This window comes from Lynx rufus, unplaced genomic scaffold (assembly GCF_022079265.1).
Source record: "Lynx rufus isolate CCGP_SWC_20201006 ecotype Redwood Valley unplaced genomic scaffold, mLynRuf1.p SCAF_12, whole genome shotgun sequence".
Classification (NCBI taxonomy): Eukaryota; Metazoa; Chordata; class Mammalia; order Carnivora; family Felidae; genus Lynx; species Lynx rufus.
Genome location: NW_025814826.1, coordinates 19,050,001 through 19,062,471, shown reverse-complemented (window position 1 = coordinate 19,062,471; position 12,471 = coordinate 19,050,001). Strand labels below are relative to the sequence as shown.

Sequence of the window (12,471 nt, the reverse complement as noted above, 5' to 3'; positions counted from 1 at the left end):
GAAGAACTGGAAACTAAATAGATATATAGAGAGGTGCCTGGGTGGCTCAGTCAGTTAAGCGTGCAACTCGACTTAGGCTCATGTTATGCCAGACTCCTTGCTGGGTGTGGAGCCTTGCTTAAGATGCTCTCTCCCTCTCTCTCTGCCCCTTCCTCTCTCATTCATGTATGCACCGCTCTCCCTTTCTCTCTCTCAAAAAAATAGATATATAACAAGAGATTGAATTAGCAATAAAAAAAAATATATCCCACAAATAAAAGCCAAGGTCCAGATGGCTTTGCTGGTGAATTCTACCAAAAGCTTAAAGAAAAATTAATATCAATCTTTCACCAAATCTCACCTCCTCCTAAAGAAAAAGAAGAGGAAGGAACTCATTCAAGGAGGCCAGTATTACTGATACCAAAACCAAAGATATCAGAAGAAAATTACAGATCAACATAGTGCAAAAATTCGCAACAAAATACCAGCAAACCAGATTCAGCAACATATAAAAAGGATTATATACCTTGACCAAATGTGATTTATCCCAGGGATGAAAAGTTGGATTAACATCTGAAAAACAGTCAAATGTATTACTGTATTAACAAAATAAAGGACAGAAACTACACAATCATTTCAACAGAGGCAGAAAAGGCACTTGAAAAATCTAACACTCTTTAATGATAAAAACATAGCAACTAAGAAGAGAATGTCCTCAAGCTATTAAAGGGCATCTACAAAAAACCCACAGCTAACATCACGTGTAATGAGGAAACACTGGATGCTCTTCTCCTGATATAAGGAATAAGACAAGGATATCAACTCTCTTCATTTATGTTCAATGTTGTACTGGAGGTTCTAGTCATAGCAATCAGGCAAGAAAATATTTGTAAAAAACATTCAGATTGATAAGGAAGAAGTAAAACTATATGTGCAGATAATATAATCTTATATATAGAAAATCCTAATGAATCCACCAAAAAACGATTCAAACTAATTAAGTTCAGCAAGATTAAAGAATACAAGGTCAATGATTAAAAATCAATTGTACTAACATAACATTATGTCAATTGTACCTCAATAAAAAAAATTAATTGTATTTCTATATAGTAGCAATGAGCAAACATAAAATGAATTAAGAAAACAATTTCATTTACAACAGTATCAAAAAGAATGAGATATTTAGAAATAAATTTTAAAAATGAAGCAGAAGACTTATACACTGAAAACTACAAAACACTGTTGAAAAATTATAGACGATCTTAATAAATGGAAAAATGACCCACGTTCATGGATGTGAACACCAAATATCATTAAGATGGTAATACTCTCCAAACTGAGCTACAGATTCAATCAAATCCCCATCAAAATCCTAGCTGTCATATTTTGATAAATCGATAAGCACATTCTTTTTAATTTTTAATGTTTATTTGAGACAGAGAGAGAGAAAACACAAGCGGGGGAGGAGCAGAGAGACAGGGAGACACAGAATCCGAAGCAGGCTCCAAGTTCTGAGCTGTCAGTACAGAGCCCGACACAGGGCTCGAATCCTCAAACCATGAGATCATGACCTGAGCTGAAATTAGATACTTAACCAACTGAGCCACCCAGGCGCCCCAACAAGCAGATTCGAAAATTCATATGAAAATGCAATGGACCCCAAATAGTGCAATCTTGAAAAAGAACAAAGTTGGAGGACTCACACTTTCTGATTTTAAAACTTAGTAAAAAGCCACACTAAGCTAATTAAGACAGTGTGACACTGGAATTAGAATAAAAATGAGAGTATAGAAATATACCTTTACATTTACGGTCAATTGACTTTTTACATGGATGTCAAGATAATTCAATGGGAAAAGAATATAAAACTTTTTTATTTTCCTTAAGTATTACATATAACAGACTCCGGAGTACGCTGTGGCTAGGCTTATTCTGTCCTCTTTATTCACTGTCTGTGAACTCTTACTTCTTTTTAAACCTTTCTTGAATTTCCTCAGTATCTTTCCCACCATCTTTGCCCATCATATAAATACCTCAGATAACAGAATATGAATTGAGACCTAAAATGTTTTTTTCATTCTTACTTGTGAGCTCATCCAGTAACTGCCAAGACACATGATATACCTACCTTAGCTAACATCCCTCAAAGATTAGCATGATAGATTGTACCTGCTCTATCTCCAAATTTATATAAGTGGTTGCTGATTATCATCTTTAAGGGATTTTAGACAACCATTTCTTAGAGTTGGCAAAGTTCACCAGGCATTGGTTGCTAATAGTAGGAGTTTAATACCTCTGCAGATTCCAACATAAGGCGTTCAAAACCTCTAGGTTCGGGATTTAACCCATTCAGTAATTAAATTTAGAACTTTAAGCTCTTTTTCATTAAGAAATATATTATATTTAAGACATTTTCAGTAAGCTTTCTCCTTGAAGTCAGGCACCAGTTACTAAACTAAAAAAAAAAAACAATGTAATCTCAGAATAATAAAGTAAAACTGAAGAGCCAGTCTTCAAACTCATTTAACTACTACCTCAACAGCAGATGGTAATCTGAGTTACCTGTAAATCAATTCTGTCTGTTCTTTCAGATGAGGGGTTTGAGCAGAGTCAGCCTTTAACCCCTTCTCAAAGGCAGAGGAGATCTCCTGGTAAATCCAGATAGATGTGTTCAGATCAGCACTGTCCTGTGTTGCCTACATATAGCTACCTTCAAAACCTCACTGAGCCCCAATTTGCTCATCTGTAAAATAAAACTAGTCACCTGCTCCCCAGAGTTATTCTAAGTATTTAATAAAATAATGTCTTAAAGCACCCAACACGTGGTAGATACTCAACAATATTCCTTTCTCTTTGCTCTCCACAAAGTAAAATACAGGTCATAAATGGCAAAAAGTAAAAAAAAAAAAAAAAAAAATCCTGATGAAAGAAACTATTTGGCTTAGTGTGTGCTGAAAAGAGCAGAATTATCTAAATACTAAAAGTAAATCAAACTTTATTTTCTACAAGCATCAAACTCATACAATCTTAAGTAGGTAAATTATAATCATGATGATAAGATACAAGATACCATGGGGGGGAAATCAACTAATTTTCCACTAATTATGTTGGTATTGTCTAATCGTTTTATTAGGAAACAACTGAGTATCCAGTTGGCAGAATACTGCAGACATTTTCAGTTAACTGATTCAGCGAATAAGCCAACAATAACTTAAGATTTGGCTGCATTTGCAGTATCAGGATTTCCTAAGGGAAGGCTTAATAATGAATCTTAGCCACCACACTTGAGAGAGCAGAAGGGAACAGGTCAAGATGCCCGCAAAATACTATTAGTCCTTTGAGACTAGACTACACAAGGATTCTTTTAAAAAAGATTTAAAAGAACAACTTTTTTGAGAGAGACAAATCAAAAAACAGACTCTTAATTATAGAAAACTGATGGTTACCAGAGGGGAGGTGGGTAGGAGGATGGGTTGAATAGGTAAAGGGATTAAGGAGTGCATTTGTTGTGATGAGCACCAGTGATGTATGGAAGTGTTGAATTGCTCTATTGTACACCTGAAATTAATATTACACTGTATATTAATTGGAATTAAAATTTTTTAAATAAAAATATAAAATTGTGTTATTGGACATATGGAAAAGGGAAAACAGAAAAGGGTAGATCTATTTTCTGTTAAGTCAGGAAACCCATAGACATGATTTTTTTTTTAATTAAAAAAAAATTTTTTTTTAAAGTAGGCTCTACACCCAGCATGGAGCCCAATGCTGGGCCTGAACTCACGACGCTGAGATCAAGACCTAAGCTGAGGGGCACCTGGGAGGCTCAGTCGATTAAGCGTCCAACTTAGGCTCTGGGCATGATCTTGCGGTTCGTGAGTTCAAGCCCTGCATCAGGCTCTGTGCAGACAGCTCAGAGCCTGGAGCCTGCTTCAGATTCTGGGTCTCCTTCTCTCTTTGTCCCTCCCCTGCTCATGCTCTGTCTGTCTCTCTCTCTCTCAAAAATAAACATTAAAAAAAAAAAAAACACTAAGCTGAGATCAAGAGTCAGACACTTAGCTGACTGAGCCACCCAGGTGCCCCCCATAGACATGATTTTAAAAAAGATTTTTATAGTGGGCTATATATTCACACGATTCTAACAAGAGTATACAAAAAATACACAGTGAAAAGTCTGCTTCCCATCCCTCCTCCTACCCACACAGCTCTCATCACCCAATCCCACTTGATAAACAGTGTTAATTTCTTAAGTAGCCTTCCAGAGTCTGTCTGTGCTTAAGACAAGCAAAGCAAAAATATATTCTTATTCTTTCCTTGTTTTTCTACACAAAAGTAGCAATTTATAATACCATTCTGCATTTCAAAGGCAAATTTTTAATCCTAAATGTCAAATAAAAACAACAAATAAATTCAACAGGACAAGGACTTTTGTTCACACTTGAGTGGACTTTTAAAAGGAGGAACACAAATGATGTTAATGTCAATGGGAATCAGAAATAAAGGAAATCCAAAGGAGGAAACAAAATTCAAGGAGAAAAGGGGGCACAGTCTTATTAATCTCTTTAAAAATGTTCTCTGCTAAAACACACAAGTATCTTATCTTTCATTAATTAAAATCATTTCCTTATAGACAAAAAAAAAATTAACCAAATATTCATGAGAAGAGAAAAGAAAGAGGAGGGATAAAAGGAGATCAATCAGAAAAGAGAGGTACTTGTGTCAGAAAGGATTAAATGCCAAGTATGCACACATAGAACTACAAAAATAAGAACCCCTTTTTTAAATTCTAGCAGTCTCAATTTCTGAATGTTTACTAACCTAGTTCAAATAAGCAAATGACATAGTACTTTCATGTTTAAGCCATCATCAATTTTAGCATCATGTTGTTTGAAAGCTGAATAAAAATGTCTTTTCACAACCTTTTTCATTCATATTTATGAAAATAATAGGCCTTTACTCTCAGTGTAGCTATCAAGCAGCTATTGTCTTGGTGTGGAGCTCCTCAAAACATCTCGCCAAAGCACTTTTACAGCTGAGCTGAAAGTGGTATAAAGTCAGCTACCTGAGCCTGACTTGAGAGACTCTCCAGTGGCAACCTATCATTCTTGTAACCAGTATTGCTTCTTCTCTGACTCCCAAGGATCAAAGGCTGATCTATGCTTCTCACCAATGCATATCCTTGCTGATGAAAATCTGGAAGGAAAGGGTTTGGAATCCTGACATACCACTTTTCAAAGACAGCTAGGCTTTAATCTAAAATAGCTTTCTTAGTCTTCCACTTACTTAAAACAAAAGAGACTGTTTTTAAGCCAGGTATCTAGAGCTAGATGTGTTTTCTGAAAGGAAGAGTGGTCTTTTCTAGGAGTTAGCTTTCATGACCAAAACAGTGAACTCAATCCATTATATAGCTAACATCTTCAACAGGAAAAAAGTAGCACAAAAGAATGCTATTGCAATGATATGAACTACCCCCCCCTGCAAAATTATAAACAGTTTTAAATTTCATTATAAATGCTAATGCTTAAGGAAAACCAGGTTATTTAGAGAAAAGGAGGTGGGTGGAGACTTCTATGGATATTTTGAAAGGAATTACTGGGTATTCTCAAGGACTTTGAAGGTTGAAACCACTGGTTCTTTATAATGTCTACCTTCCCTCCCAAACTAAAAGCTTTCCTTTCCCTTATGAAAGGCTTGTTCCTAACTGTATCACCATGATTAGTATCTTATTTGCTCAAGATGAAAATGAAGAGAGTGGGATGGAAAAAGAACAGAAATTTCCTTGAAGCAAAAGCTGGAAGAAAAGGGGATAGGGAGGTTTAAAAGCTACTAAACTGTCAGAAAGGGAGGAAGGCGGGAAAAAGATATACGAGGACTGTGTGGGTGATAGCTGTGCACATGCTCAGTGGGTGGAGAGATATTAGCCTGGACAGGTGCTGTCTGGAAAGACTGGTGGCGTTAGTATGCAACTAGGGAGTTGTATGCATGAAATTATACTAAGTCAGGTGTTACTAACTCTGAGACAGTCTATAATAGAATAGGATCACAGGGAACTTCAAGGTCACCTATTCCTCCCTACCACTGGTGGGAGCCTTATTAAACCAAATAGTCCAAACCACGTACTTATCATTCAGAGACGATTTCAAAACATCTAAAGTTCAGCTATTCTAATTCTTAACTGAATTTAACACTTTTCTTGGTTCAAGTCTATTACTTCTGCTTCTCCTGTAGTGATCACAGTCAAGTGCATGTGAATATTTCATTATTTCTCTTCTTAAACATCTTGTATTTTAGATGTACTTAAAATACAAATATTGACTGACTTCCACTAGAAGGATTTATGCTGATTTGGATGGATTTGTCAGTCCATCTACATACCTTCACCTCATCCCCTTGATGAGCAGTATAGTATAAATTTCCATGAGTGTTATCCAGGTTTAGGGTATGGCAGGTGGCCAGGAAACTGTAAATAACTGGTTCAAACATGCATGGAATCTATGACGTTGGTTGGCTACATAAACATGATTCTCTAACCAACAAAGCATGCCTGTATAAGAGAATTTTTTTTTATTTTTTTATTGTTTTAATATGGAATTTATTGTCAAATTGGTTTCCATACAACACCCAGTGCTCATCCCAACAGGTGCCCTCCTCAATGCCCATCACCCACTTTGCCCTCCCTCCCACCCACCATCAACCCTCAGTTTATTCTCAGTTGTTAAGAGTCTCTTATGGTTTGGCTCCCTCCCTCTCTAACTTTTTTTTTTTTTCCTTCCTCTCCCCCATGGTCTTCTGTTAAGTTTCTCAGGACCCACATAAGAGTGAAAACATATGCTATCTGTCTTTTTCTGTATGACTTATTTCACTTAGCATAACGTGGATGGAACTGGAGAGTGTTATGCTAAGAGAAATTTTTTAAATGGCATTGAAAATATGGATATGCACGCAAAGAAGTTTAGAAAGATATACTCTAAAATGCTAGTAGTGATTATTAATGGATGGCAGATTTTGGTGATTTTATTTTCTCTCTTTTTTTAAAATTTTATTAGAGAGAGAGAGAGAGAGAGAGAGAGAGAGAGCGCGAGTGCCTGTTTCCCAAGCAGGCTCCACGCTGTCAGAGCAGAGCCCCATACAGGGCTCAAACTCAGGAACCATGAGATCATGACCTGAGATGAAATAAAGAGTCAGACACTTAACTGACTGAGCCACCCAGGTGCCCCCATTTTCTCTTTTTCTTTAGAATTTTCTTGAAAAAATGTATTACTTTGGTGATTTAAATATATTTTCAAAGACACAAAAGAGGGAGCATATAAATACTGGAACTAGAAAATGGATAAATTATTAACTATGTAACTGTCAAATTTTACATACATCTATAGATGTCCATGATCAAGTACTAAATAAGAAAAAAACAAATTGTGTAGAATGATTACCATTAAAAAAAACCCCTCAATGTACATTTACAGATACATAAATTTATATAAACATGGAAAAAAGTCTAGAAGGATATAAAAACTGGCAGTGGTTCTCTTTGTAGGTAAGATTGAGTGGAGACGACTTATTTTTTATGTAACATACTTCTCAGTTGCTTAAATTTAAGGGCATGCATACCTTTGAATTACAGAGGTGTAAATCAAAAATAATGTTTAGAAAACATACAACACAATAATACAAATGTGGGGGAAAGATGATGTATAGCATTTTCTTGGGAAACTAAGGATATGATTCTTATATTCTTTCTTAGCTAGTCATATTATATAATATACATGTGCATTAGATTATATAGTCTATACACTTGGTCTTATATGTATTTTTGTGTGCATATATGGATGCTGAATTGGAAACCAGATCATTTTAAGTTAATTTTAACCTATTTTTATTTTAAAAACAGGGAAATAAATAACTAGAGAAATAAAGGTGCTTCTCATTTTTGAACTCAAGCAAACAATTAGTCAAGTCCTAGTGACACCGCACCGTACTTGAAGACATCTCATCCAGCACTCTCTGGAATGGTTAGTCTATCAATGAGTCCAATTTTGTGTATGCATATATTGTATATGAAGTCTATTTTACCTATAGAAAAAAATTGGTATTGACTGGCATAGAAAATATATCCAGAACCTGAATGGAAGCAACTAACATGAATCATATTCATTACTATATGCAATATAAATACAATGTATTTTAATACAGTAAATACAGTAAAATAAATAACATTATCATCTCAAAGTTACAGGCATTCTCCAAAAAAAAGTAAGCCTTTAAAAAGGTACAAAATCCAGGCCTTTACTCAGCAAAGTCCTATCAAATCATTCCTCCTCTCAAGTTAAAAGCCATTAAATCAGCCCTCTACATTTTATGTGCAGACAAATTTCTAACACAGCCTGAAGAAACAGCTACCTATAATGATACTTCTGCATTTGGTGGTAAAAACGAGCTCTGCCTGCTGATATCATACAATATCACAGATGTTTTTAATCCTTGCCAGACATTCTTTGATCACATGTAGGTCTCCCCTATATTTATGGCCCTGTTGAGGGGCCAACACTGCACAAATCCACCCTGAGAGCACACTAAATATCTTACTTCACCCACACATCTCCTCTCTTCCATCTTACACATTATCAATCTCTTACCCTACAACAATTCCCTTTATATCATCACCCTCCTACCCTCCTTTCACTCACCCCCACCCCCAAACCCACCTGAGGAAAACAGATTTTGGTTTTGAGTAACAGAAGAAATGCTGACTACAAGGAGATGGACCAAGACAGGTTGTAGGACGTGGGGAATAGGAGAGGCTGTGGGAAACTGGACAAGGGCAAGGATATTGTACACTGCCCTAATTCCCTTTGAAAGTTCCCTGGCTGTGTTTCATACAGGTAATAAAATTTTCCTTATTGATGCTCTGAATCGGCCTTCATCATTTGATTTCCATGTCATCTTCCTCAGCAAGACAATTAACTCAAAGTTAGTACTGAGTTAAAATTACTCTGACATGAACTACAAGAGGTGGAATCGGCACCTCTTAGATTTACTTTTCTCCATGAAATAGGAAAAAAAAAAAAGTGAAATGAGAACAAAGAAGCCACCATAGGTAATGGAATAGGTAAAGGAAAACAGAAGCACTGGGTCCCTTAAAATAACGTGGGAGCTGTTTCTGTCAGGAATAACATGTTACATAATTTAAGTTTCATGAATCAGCACTTTAGTCAGTAATTTACATGAATTAAAAAGAGAGAGAGAGAAAAAACATGAGGATCAGAAAAGGTAAAGTGGTTTCTGAAACAAGGCAGGTTTCAAAAGTATTTTATTCCACCCCCACACAGAAGAATGTTGACAGGCAGATGACTCAGTCTGGCTTCATTAAGAGCTTCTTACCACCTAATATCCCTCATGGGTAAGTCCATCCCATCTCTCTTTTTTCCATGATACCCTTCTCAATTCCTCCCTCAGGTAATGGCCATATTTCCTCTCTAATTGAAGGTTATCTATCTGGAGGTCACATACGTTAGGATTCAGTGATTACGCTGGAAGGATATAAATAGTTGAGGGGTTTTTTGGTTTGTTTAAAAAAAAAAGATCCTTGGGGTGCCTGGGTGGCTCAGTCGGTGAAGTGTCTGACTTTGGCTCAGGTCATGATCTCACAGTTCATGAGTTTGAGCCCTGCATCGGGCTCTATGCTAGGAGCCTACTTCAGATTCTGTCTTCCTCTCTCTCTCTGCCCCTCCCCTGTTCCCACTGTCTCTCTCTCTCAAAAGTAAACATTAAAAAAAACTTTTTTTAAAGCTCCTTTATACTAAAGGACTTGCAACATTTCAAAGAATTCAGTAGTAGTAACGTCAGATGCTTCCCCCAACCCCTGCAAAAAAAAGACAGTATCTATGATCATTGTGTTTGAATCTAAGTAGCTTAATTGAGTTTACTGACATTGAAAACCTACAGTGATTTGTAGTCCTTAAAAATGACCTTAAATGAGCAGGGAGAGATAAGGAAGCTATCAACACAAACAATGAAACCATATGTCCAATCTAAACTATCTCCACATCATAGGGAAAAAGGAAGATATTTTAGAAGAAAAAAAAATAACCAACCTACTTGCTTTTTCAAAAGCCAGAGTGGATAAATCCTATGAAATGAGTCCAAAAAGCAATCTCATCTCTTTTTGTAGACAAGATGTTTATTGTATCAGATACTGTTTGAAATAACTGAGGGATATTGGTATAGGCCTGGAAATCTCTTAGGCACAAATCAATTATGGTATTTGAGAGGCATAATGTTTAGAAAGAGCAAGAAATCTGAAGTCATTCGGAGTCATTCATCCACAATGTTTAATACAGACTGGCACATGCCAAGCTCTGTCCACACACCTGCTCTCTATTCAAGCTTTGTCTCCCACTAGCTATACAATACTGGTTAAAGCATTTTAACATTTCTCTGCCTCAGTTTCCTCATCTGTAAAAGCACAAATAAAAAATGGCTGCTAAGGGTGCCTCAGTGGCTGAGTCGGTTACGTGTCTGACTCTTAGTTTCAGCTCAGGTCATGATCTCACGGTTAATGACTTCAAGCCCCACCTTGGACTCTGTGAGTGCAGATTCTGCTTGGAATTCTCTCCCCCCCCCCCCACCCGCCAAAATAAATAAATAAACAAACTTTAAAAAAAATGGCTGCCAACTTCACAAATATATCTGGAAGTACTCTGTAATCCAGGAAAGTATTAGTTGTCATTTCACTGAACTGAATTCATGAATGCCACTGTCTGTTGTACCATAAATTATATCAGAGGAAACTGAGCCTTCCTACTTCCAGGAGATACTTCATAAACCTATTAAATAAGGCTTAGAGTCTCATTTAATCATCTCTCCGGAAATTTAAATGAGAGAGAGAGAAAACGCTACAAAGAGAGAAAGCTGGTATAACATGCAGATTTTGACATCAAATTGATAATCACCATAATGATAAAAACCATGATTCACCGTTTTGGGTCTGTAACAATCTATCAGGCCAAGGACTCATTTGAAGAGGGTACTTTATTCTGGAAAAATATTCTGTCTATATGTCTGCAAATCACAAAATGGGCATCTACCAGATTGACCTATCAACTCAATATTACCAACAGTAAATGGCAGTGAAATCACAGAGCATTATTTGTTATGTTGATGTGTACAAACCAAAACATTCTATTTTATAGTATATTTCACTAAACTATGGTTTCATCAATTGTCAAACAGATTAGGAACAAAGCTCCTTTTAAAAACAAAATTAGGGGGCGCCTGGGTGGCGCAGTCGGTTAGGCATCCGACTTCAGCCAGGTCACGATCTCGCGGTCCGTGAGTTCGAGCCCCGCGTCAGGCTCCGGGCTGACGGCTCGGAGCCTGGAGCCTGTTTCCGATTCTGTGTCTCCCTCTCTCTCTGCCCCTCCCCCGTTCATGCTCTGTCTCTCTCTGTCCCAAAAATAAATAAACATTGAAAAAAAAAAAAAAAAAAAAAAAAAAAAAAAAAAAACAAAATTAGGCTCAATGTAGTGGCAGTTGAAAAAAGGGAGAAGTTCTGGTCTCTCCAGAGTTAGCTAATAATGATGGACAGTATAGTGGATGAGAAAGACCATCTTATAGAAGACACTAGGGATCTGGTGGAGATCTGAAAGGAAGAGGTCTCATTCCTGTAGCTCCAGACTCCCTTCCCCCAGGGAATGAAGGGGTGGTGGCTTGTCTTACAGGAGTGGTAGCCAAGTGCACCAGAAGGCACACCCAGTCCTAAAATATGCCTGAAACTTCCTCTAATGTTTCTAGTTCTTGCAATGACATTTGGGGAACTGAAGTGTACACAACCTCTTCACTGCTAGAACTGCTACAATTTAGTATTTTTAGTTAACAATTTGAGTTAATATTTATAAAACATTTAGAAGGAGCCCAAGCATGTAGTAAGAGCCATTTAAGTGTTTGTTAAATAAATAAGTCACTTCCCAGATTGGTTGGGTAAATCCTCAACCTAGAGACAAAGTAGAGAATCAAAACACACTAAACTCTAATATTTTTAAATAAAGATTTAGAAACTATAGTGCTGTGTATTTATTCTTGCATCTCAAGTGTACCTGCATCTCAAATATATAGTCTCTTAGTGCAGAACCGAAATTCAACTTATGGTTCAGAAATCACTGTGCAAAATTAAATGATGGAGTTTAAGTCTCAAGAGATGAACTCTTTCTCTCTTCTACCTTTCCAACTGACCACCACTAAAAATGACAAATCTAAAAATCTCAAAGCACTCTAGATGGTACATATTAATGCTAAAGCTGAGGGAACCAATAGAGCCAAATTCACTTTAAAAGAGATGGAAAGGCTTTAAATAAATCACAGAGAACTTAAGGACAGGAACGCATTAGTCTGAGACTATCATCCTCTGACAACAGGTTAATGATTCCCTTGCCCTCCGCCATCCCTGATCCTCGCAGGTGACCCGCACCCTCTTTCGACTCCAGGAGGGGGACCCCC

At 36.8% G+C, this 12,471-nt stretch overlaps 1 protein-coding gene across 2 annotated transcripts in view; it reads right to left on the bottom strand.

Moving 5' to 3' along the window:
• SGK3 (serum/glucocorticoid regulated kinase family member 3) overlaps window positions 1-12,471 on the bottom strand; it is a 145,885-nt gene that overhangs the window by 132,942 nt on the left and 472 nt on the right. The window contains exon 1 of one of the 2 annotated variants that reach the window (XM_047073995.1): window positions 506-690. The exons of the other annotated variant lie outside the window; for it this stretch is intronic. The gene's annotated coding sequence lies outside the window, so the exon portion shown is untranslated. Of the gene's footprint in view, window positions 1-505; window positions 691-12,471 lie in introns of those variants that run through there. 2 annotated transcript variants of the gene reach the window in all.